This window comes from Hetaerina americana, unplaced genomic scaffold (genome assembly GCF_022747635.1).
Source record: "Hetaerina americana unplaced genomic scaffold, ioHetAmer1.1.p SCAF_33, whole genome shotgun sequence".
NCBI lineage: Eukaryota > Metazoa > Arthropoda > Insecta > Odonata > Calopterygidae > Hetaerina > Hetaerina americana.
In genome coordinates, this window is record NW_027286908.1 from 671,825 (window position 1) to 681,832 (window position 10,008).

A 10,008-nucleotide genomic window follows, 5' to 3' on the forward strand; every position below is an offset into this window, starting at 1 on the left:
CTGCCTCAACTTTTCCTTTTAGGACACAATCTTCATCTTTCCTTGTCAAGCTGTTCTCTCCTTTTGAAGATTTCTTTTATTGACATGTTGTTATATTTTCTTCTTCTTCAGTTCTTGAATATTTTGTACTTTCTTCTATCTTCTATTACTTTATTACTAGCTCTGTGATCCACGCCTTTTTTTCGCAGCCCTACAGCTTCTTTCGAGGATTTCAACACTTAGTTTCACTCTTTCACCATCATTCTTTTATTGATGCTGCGTTGTGATTGTCAGTTTCTTTCTCTAGTGCACATTCGAAAGACATTCTTGAATTATTTTCCTTTATTATTTCTGTCATTTATTTTTGTTTTCTTTAGATCCTTGAGTTTCAGATGAATCTTCTCTAGTAATGAATTATACCGCTATCGAATCACGCTCATTTATTGCTCTTTCCAATACAAACTGGGGCGTGACGTACAAAAAGTATTCTTCTGGGCAACATTTTTTGTTAGTGTGAGTTCAAATTATTAGACGAGGTCTAAGTTTTTACTTTTCATGAAGTTGATTCTGAATGAGTATCACCTACAAGTATTTTGGCTGGAATATCTCTGTTATTGAATCTGCAATTTATCGGAAGGTAATTTTTTATTGCGTGTAGCAGTAGTCTACTGGCTTAGGATGGTCTTGATCGACCTGGGCACTCTACACACTTCTACTTGTAGCTCTTACTAGTACGGCATAAAATCTCCTTGAACCCCGTAATAACTACCAACTACAATAACTCATTCTTTAGCTCTGTATACCTTCTATCTCCGTTAATATTGAAATAATATATTGACAATATTTTTATCGAACAAACGGTGCTTCCAAGTCGGAGGCTAATCAGAAGGTTCCACGTCTTAACACACGATTGGCATGCCTATGATTAACATAATATGTCAAGACACAAAAGGTAGGAGTGCCAAAACAAATAATCCATAGTTTTCGTAAAATCAATATACACGATATTTGAGCATTGGTTTAGCGAGATGTATTGTTGGACAGGATTTCATAATACATTACGGTTTATATTTATTTCCAAAATATAAAATGCATATCCAAAGCTGTTTTCTTCTTTGATTCCTGTTAGTAATCAGATAATTTTTTTTAATAGTAGGAGCGTTGTTGAAGGCTGTGCTAAATTGAAGAATAGGCCGTGCGCTCCACTCATGTGGCAGGCTGCCTCCTCTGCCTTCTAAAGAGTGTATCACAAGTACGTATCAGATGGCGTCGTCGTCATCATCCGCTCCTTGAAAGGGAACCTTTGTGTCCCTACTTCCCCTCCTCCCTCTTCTTCTTCCCCTTCACCCCCCCACCCCACCCAGGGTCCCATCCAGACTTTGGTTGTTGCACTAATTCTGGATCATCAATATTTCCACAATATCGCGAGCGAGCGTGGCCTCATTGTTTGAGTCACGGACTCAACCCCTCTCCGCCCCCTTCCCTACCTCGCCCGCCTTCCCCCACGCACGTGAAGGCGATTGATTCGACGACGGCTGGAGGGGCAGCGAGCTGAGGTACCTCCTTCCCTCCTCGTGAAAGCCCTTCTCAAACTCTTCCTTTGGACGCCTTTGTTGTTCTCATTCGCTGCTCCCTCCTTTTTCTCCTTTGTTTTATTATTTCCCCACCAGATCGGAGGGGGGGGGGACTTCCTCAACCCCTCTCCGTCGTTGGTAACACGGGGGCGAGGGAGAGACGAAGGGGAGGGCTCTTGCACGGGTCACGATGGACTTCTTCGTCCGAACCCACCCACACACACACACACAAAAGGGAAGTGGCACCCTGGCGGCGCATCTACGTGGATAGCACACGTTTGTGTGTTGTACGGGTATCCTTCCGAGAGGGGGAGGGCAGGGAGACGGAGGCAAAGTGGGAGGGTTCTCATGTTTCAGGGCGGAGCACGCCACTTGTCGAGAGGGAGGATGAACAATGGCGGCGTCATCGCCATGGGCGGAGGAGGAGTAGGGGGAGGCTGGTGGAGTCATAATATCCGAATTGTGTGCAGAAGCACGCCCAGCACGTGCGGTCCACTGTGTCGTCATGTTAACATCGGAGGAGTCGAATAGGGAAGGGACCACCTTAATGTAAGAAAAAGAAAGAACATTGAATGCATTATACACAGATCATAGGTTTCTTCTCGATAGCAGTGTCCGCGAAAAATCGATTTCCATATAAGATAAGAATAAAGGAAGGTTTGAGTTCCATCATTCCTAACTTTAACCTGAAGAACTTGGTTAGGACCACCGAGATCACCTGCATTACCATGTTTGTTATTCTTACCGTACCTATGGGCCCATGACCCTTCATAATTGCCACACCTATTTAATATCGGCCCCAAGGGTTCCAGTGTTGATACTTTTTAATTTTAGGATAAAGTAACAAAAAATGAATGGTTATTTAATGCACAGCAGTAATTATTTCCACGAATTTGTAGACGGATTACGATTTTCACGTGGTGGAGTTTGTGCATGAAGATATAGCCGAAGTGATGAAAATTGTAAATTCGACAACAATTATTCTTTGAAAATGGAATTCATTCCATGAAGAAGGCCTAAAAGGTTTGTATAAAAAGTATCGGGAAAAGTTTCAGCAAAATTGATTTATTTCAGATATTGCTGCAATGCTTCAAAACTCTTCCAAGTACATCCCTTGAGCGTGGACACACTTTTGACAGTGGCTTTTCCATGACTCAAAGGCTCTCTGCTCTGGCAGGTGGATACCGGAATGTCCGTAAGGGCACGCGTACAAGCTTCTTGGATGGCATTTAGGGTTCCATAGCGGTGTCCTTTGAGGGAGAATTTCCCTTTTAGGAAAAGGAAATAGTCTGCTGGTGCCAATGCGGGACTGTCCACAAAGTCGGGGTCTTCCTCAACGCGTTGGTCGTCCGTCAGGACCTTTGGGACGAATTTATCGCAGACCTTTCGCATCGCCAAATTTTCAGTGATAATGGTGCGCACTCTCATCTTATCATTGCCAATACGATCTGGAATCATGCGCACACTTAACCGACGTTCTGAATTCTGCACTTCACGCACTCGTAGTCGTCGGTTCTTAACGTCGACGGCCATTCAGCGCGAGGCTCGTCCTTCACACCCTCTTGGTCAACTTTGAAGAGCTTGTGCCACTTAAAAACTGCAGTTTGTGACATTTTTTGTGACACCCTTGAACATTTGGCAAATCATGCCCAACGTCTTCGTATCCGACTATCTCACTCCAACACAAAAGTTGATGGCATACCGCTGTTCAATCACTCACCGCATTTTGCGGTTGCACCGAGTCATTCAACAGGAGCCCACTAAAGAAAACGATCTAGCCTGAATGAACACTCGTTGGTGATTGGCGCTTAGCGAGTGATGAAGATCAGACCACCCACCACCGGGCCTGCGCAATGCGAGCGCGCTGTGACTTACAGTCATGTGAGGAAAAAATTGTTCCCGATACTTTTTAACCATACCATGTAGAAGGAATTAGAGAAGAGGAATAAGACTGGGACACGCATTTCAATATGAGAAAAGCTTCGAGAATTCCGCGAGCGAAAAAAGTGGAGAAGGATAGTGTTAGGAGATATAAGTAAGAAGGTAAAAACGTCATACCTGCGCCAATACGTATTTTGATTTTCCGTTAATTTGAATTTTTACCAGGCAAGTTAAAATTTTGGCAAATTAATTTTTACTTGTAAAGATAAGGCTTTCTCTAGATTCTTCTTAGGTGAGAGACCAATCCATTGCCATACCATGACGAAGGTCTGACTCAGGTGAAATAAAGGGTCCCTTTCTGCGTTGGGCCTCGTTTGCAGTTCACTGTAGGAAGGACGGGCGAAGAAAAATCGTAGACTGTATACAGACATTACCGAAGTCTAGATTTTCACCCAATTTAAAGGATTTTACGCAGAATAAAATGAATATAGATTTTAATGCATCAGATTTTATCAGAATTATGTTTTCACCATCGCCTGATGGTGAACACTTAATTCCCAATAAAAAATTTCTTCTGTCAAAAACATGATACTTTCGTGGAGCGAAGACTTAGGCGGAGTGACCCCACAGGAGGTCTTCCGCGCTATCTTCCTCTCGGACAATCCATTGCGGGAAAAGCGTCCAACGCGGAAGAGAACCCGATAGAAAACTCAAACTGCCATTACATTTTTGGTCACGTTTAAATCCCTTCACCGTCTTTAAATCTTATTTTTTATTATTGTAATTATAATTATAAGTCAAGTCACTTCACCGGAATGAATAACCAGTCTGAGAATAAATTGCTAAAGGTTGCCTAGGCCCCGAGAATTACCTAAGATTCTTACCCATTATATCTCTATCTAGGATTCTTATTAGCGATACATTTACCTAGATCCTTCTATTTAAGTTTTCTTACTCCAGGTACTAGTGCATTTTTAATTGCAACATTGAAATGGTTTCCATTTTTTCACATAAAATACTTTCTGAGAACCACTTAACTTTTCTTATCGATGGTCATAAGACTTTACCATATTCTAAATCTGTAATATCTACCTACCTGATTTATCTTCTTCTACCATATCCTAGCACACGCCACCGTCGCGGCTCGTAGGATATGATTTACATGTGCTGTGGAAGTAGAAGGGTTGCGTGTGACTAGCTTCTCAAAACCTACGAAGCATTAAAATCCATTCTGCGTATCATGTTTCTTTCTACCAGTGACTTCATTATTGCTTTGGAATTACACGTACGCATCTCCTTTCTAAATCTAAACTGTTCTTCTCCTAGGTAATCATTTGTTCGCTTTTCCACTCTTGTTGATGATCCTAAGTATTATTACCTTTGCCGCATATGAAATCAAACTTATAGTCCTTCAGCCCTCAGGTGCTGCCGCTCTTCTATTTTTTTGGTATGAGTGTAAACCATCTAGCAAAGTCTTCTTGCCAAATTTCTCCCTTATTAATACGACAAATGAAACTATTAAAAACTCTTCCTTTCTTGTCTTCCTATATTCTTGAGTACTCAACCTTCTTCAATGTCATTTCCTTTAATGATTTTTTCTGTCTAACAAATATGTCTTGTCATATTTTCAAATATATCTGTCCATTATCTATCCAAATTACATCATATTCTTTTTCAATGTCCTAAAAATGGTGTCCTTAGCCAATTATTTGTATCATACGCATGTAGTTCCTCTATAAGGTCTTTTCATCTTGTCCGATCCTCATCTGTTTCATTAAAAAATTTACAAACAGCATCTCTGATATTGCACACTGATTTGCTGTTCTAAAATCCCGAAAATTCCTTCACGTTTCTTGTCACCCGTGGCCAATATTCTCTGTGTCTATAAAAAATTTCGATATCCTTATGCTGCTTTTTACACCACGTTTCCTTGGAATATTAGGGTCATGCCTCATTGATTTTTAGCTTTTTTATGCCTTCTTCCTCTTAATTATGTGTTCACGTTCTTTCATTTTCTTCTTTCGTTCATCTAATATCTACTGTAAACCACGGCTTTGTAACCCTTTTTCTCTTTGCACTTCTTATTTCTTTTCATTTTCTTGAGTCCTAGTGTGAGATATTCTCATTCCATGCCTCTCTGTCTATTCCATTATACTTATTGAGAATGTTATTAACTGCTTCACAGTACTTACTTCTCTTCACTCAAGTTCAACCTTTTGCATCTCAATTTCTTGTACTCCTTATATTATATTCAAAATTACAGTACATGAGCACTAAATTGTGATCTAAATACAAATCTGATCCCGCAAAACTCTGTTAGTGGGTCACACTATCCCTAAATCTATTCCTAGCTATAATATGGTCTAATTGATTTCAATCTCTATCTCCTGGGATTTCCCATGTGTTTCTAAATATATTGTGGTGTTTAAGCCAGGAGTTCGTTATAAGTAAGTTCTTTTATCGCAAAAGTCCATAGTTTTCTCCTTGCTTTTAGGCCGTCGGAGCGAGCGCATCTTATTCCTTTCTCCTAAATAATACTTTTCAGCCTCACTCCCGTCTCCCCTTCCCCTGCCACCGCAGTACAATCAAGTGTTTTCCATCCAGGTACATTTGCAGCCATTTCGTCTAACTTTTCGTATACACTAATTCTTTATCCCCATGACTGCTTATCGGCATTCCGGCTGGATTATCTCTAGGGCTTAGAAAGATCCGTCCTTATTTCTACAATTAATATATACATGCAACCTGTTTGTTACACGTTCGCCACCATTCTCTCTGTTTTCCAATCAGTACGGTGGCTACCCCGGTTGACTCTCTGCCCCGCCGCTCTGTATTCTCTCCGTAATTATCAGCCCTGAAATCCCAACTAATTTTTTTTCTAAACTTCACTGGACTAATATACAGGATGCGTTACGAAGGTAATGCAATTATTTTTTAAATAAATTTATTGAACAGATTTGCACAAACACTTAAAATTCTTCAAAGTACGGTCCTTGGGCCTCTATGCATTTTTTCCAGCGACTCTTCCATGACCGGTACTCGCCCGGGAAGGCGTCTTCGGAGATCTCTCGCAAGGCCTTAGTCATAGCTGATTGGATCTCTTCTATGGACGATAAACGGGTTCCTTTTAGGGCTGCCTTAATCCGAGGGAAGAAATAGATGCCTGCTGGGGCGACGTCAGGACTAAAGGGTGGGGGTAGCGTTGCACCTGTTTGGCCAGGAATTCGCGGACTCGTAGCGCGTTGTAGTAAGGCGCGTTGTCGTGACGGAGTTGCCAGGTGGCGGAGATGACTTTTCTCGTCGTGATGACCCTTTCTCGGAGTCTTTCCAGCACACCCACGTAGTAAGCAGCGTTAACTGTCTGTCATTGAGGAACAAACTCCTTATGAACGTCTCCTTTACTATCTAAAAATACTATGAGCATTGTTTTCACTTTTTATTTGCTCATTCTTGCCTTTTTGGGCTTGGTATGCCACTGAAAGCTTTGGCGTTTTGCTTCTGGGTCGTATTTAAAAACCCAGGTTTCATAAAAAATGACAACGTCATCCAAATAATAAGTTTTAATTTCAATACGTTGCACATGAAATTTCCGCTCGGTTGGTCTTTTGGTCGTCTAAGAACACCTTGGGTACGAGCTTGGCGCACACTTTCTTCATCACTAAATTTTCAGTAGCAATGTGAAAAACAACAGCAGACGACAAGGTCAGTTCATTGGCGACTATCTTGATACTAAATCGATAGTCAAAATCCAACATTTGTCAAATATGAGCCACATTTCAATGCAACAATTTCAGAGTGTAAAAATCATTCGCCTTGACTGGGACTCGAACCCAGATGCCTCAATATTCGGTAGAGTGCTTTAGCAAAAGCACTCGACCGAATATTGAGGGATCATTCACTTGGTGAATGATTTTTACACTCTGAAATTGTTGCATTGAAATGCACATTAGCGGATGACTCCGTTAAAAGTTACTGTAGCGGCATCTCCCGCAGTTTCTTTGGAATGAGCCACATTGTTGACGGTTTTGCTGGTTGACGGCCGCCCAGAGCTGTTGTTCGTCGTGAACCTCTTCTCGGCCCTACTTCAAGGCCTTTAACCACCTCTAAACTTGTGAGTAGGACAGGGCACAGTCTCCGTAAGCCTCAAGAATCATTGTGTTAGCCTTCTAAAGAGAATTTTTCAGTTTAGCACAGAACTTAGTAATCGCGTAACGTTACTCGATCGTCGATTCCATTTTTTTGTGACACGGTCGGCGCGCATAGGTTTACAATAACTGATGTCCTGCCGCTTTCAAAGCTTTGAGAGCACTGAAACCAGTTTGGTGGCAAAGCTTAGTGTCCCCCCACCTACTCCAAGTAGGTAATTCCCACTCCGACCAATAGGAGTGGCGGGGGGGAAATTCAATTGCATTACTTTCGAAACGCGCCCTGTATCTCTTTATTATCTCTCCATTTTTTGCTTGATGTTTTCCAAAAATCCATCCTCATTATCCTCCTAACATTCCAAGTCCATGCTTGCCTTCCTCTTCTGTCCATTTTTTTCTGATGCCATCCACTCGTTTATTCCTATAATGATGACCGCGAAGGTCTTTTCTCCTTCTTTGCCATGCAGTTTCGTTGCCATGATCTATTTTTCAGGTTTCCAGGAATTATTTTCATAATCGAATCCGCCATAATGTCTGGTGCTCAGAATTTCAGATGGTTTCCCCTTGCTTTCCTCAATAGTGTTTTTAACGTGACACCGTCACTCAAATGGCCGCACCACTAGAGTCAGACGCCTTTGCCTCCGCCGCCCTATGGAACTGGTGCTGAGCGGACTACCTTTCGTCCGGCTCCCATCTCTCAACCTATTGACCCATGGGCAATCCTACCAAGATCAATTATCTCATTTCTCCCGCCAGAACCGCAATAGGGGTCACCAGAACGCGCAAGTCCTTCATCCACGTCGTTTGTAGTTCATTGGGAGGGTCGGTGTAATTGGGGTTTTGATCAGGAGTTACTGATGACTAAATTTGTTTCTTCTCCCCTTTTGCATTCTAAATGGTTTGCTTCATCATAGCAAAAATAATTTAAATTATTATTTTGACCATAGGCATTGATTTCGACGACGTTCATCATAAGATTTCTCATCCTACCTACCTCTAGACCCGATTGCACACACGGCCACGAGCATGTGTAAAATTGTAGACATTGTATTTAGTATTACGTGTACATAAAAGAGGTTGGTACCAGGTCCAAGGAAGGCCTAGTATACTCCACATACCTTAGTTGACTACCTGATTTGATGTAAATGACTTCGATATAGGTTTGAATCTTCATTTATTTAATTATTTCTCCGAACGAAATTTTAAACGTAATATTCGCGGTGCAATTAAGTCCAAAAACAGAGCCCTTATTTTCCGAAGGAAAGGGTTGAAAGGGTGAGTCTACGGGATGCTTGGGAGGGGTGTGAGGCTTCCCTTCCCCTGATCCATCCCAACTCCAGTCCCCCGTCCTCTCGGTGGCAGAAGAAGAAGCCCTAGAGGTGGCGGCAGCATGGGAGGGAAAGGCAGTAGGTGCCCCCCCCCCCGCCCTTTGAAACTGCAGGGAGGCGAAACGGAGCTGTGGAGGGGGGGTTGTGAGGGAGGCTGGAGCCCGCCCCGTTATTGTTTTTCCTCGAGGCGGGAGGGGAGGGACATTGTCGTGGGGGGGGGGGAATGGTGGGATCTGCGAGAGAGAAAACAGCGACATTGTCTCTCGCCGGGCGTGCCAAAATTCGTACGACCGGGGGAGGCTCGTGATTGGCCGGGTAAGTCGGGCCACCATTGCGCCCACGGGCAGGGGTGCTGTGCGGTCGTCCATTGCATCGGGAAGTTCTGTGCGAACTCTAGACTGATTTGAAACCGCTTCGCGGCGGTGTAGCACTGCGATGCGAAGCGACGTGGACAGGAAGCAGCAAGACGACTGACTCTGGTCTACGGGATTGAGGAGCAGTTGTTTCCGCTGACACCAATGGGATGTAAAGGGACGCAGAGCGAATGATAGGGAGAGAGAGAGGAAGAAAATGTAATTTGATTAAAAAATTACTACTTTGCCAGAAAAATCGTAGTTAAAGCAATATGTTCATGACAGCTTCAAGTACGTACGTACGTACAGCAAATTAAAATTAATTTTTCATCGCTAAATGTTAGCCGATATGACCGTAATATTAACGTTAAACTTTAACATTAAAATTAAATAATATTAATATAATATAATTGACGATTTTTCTTCTAATTATTTATTTTATTACTTTATGTATCCTGAAAGTCACCACTAGGGTGTGTGGCAGGGGGTGAATACACACCGGAATAATTTTACCCGCAAATTACCCTACCGCGATCGAACAATGTTATTATGACCCCCTATCGTTCGTGGAAAAAGTTACATCTTAAATCTATCTGCTCTACACATTAATTTATGTACCCTGCAAACCACCACTAGGGTGTGTGGAAGGGGATGAGCACACACCATAATTTATTTTATGAAAGTATAATTTTTAGGAAAAACTTGGGATTTGACCCAGACAAATGTTTTGGACTGCCTAATTTAGGTG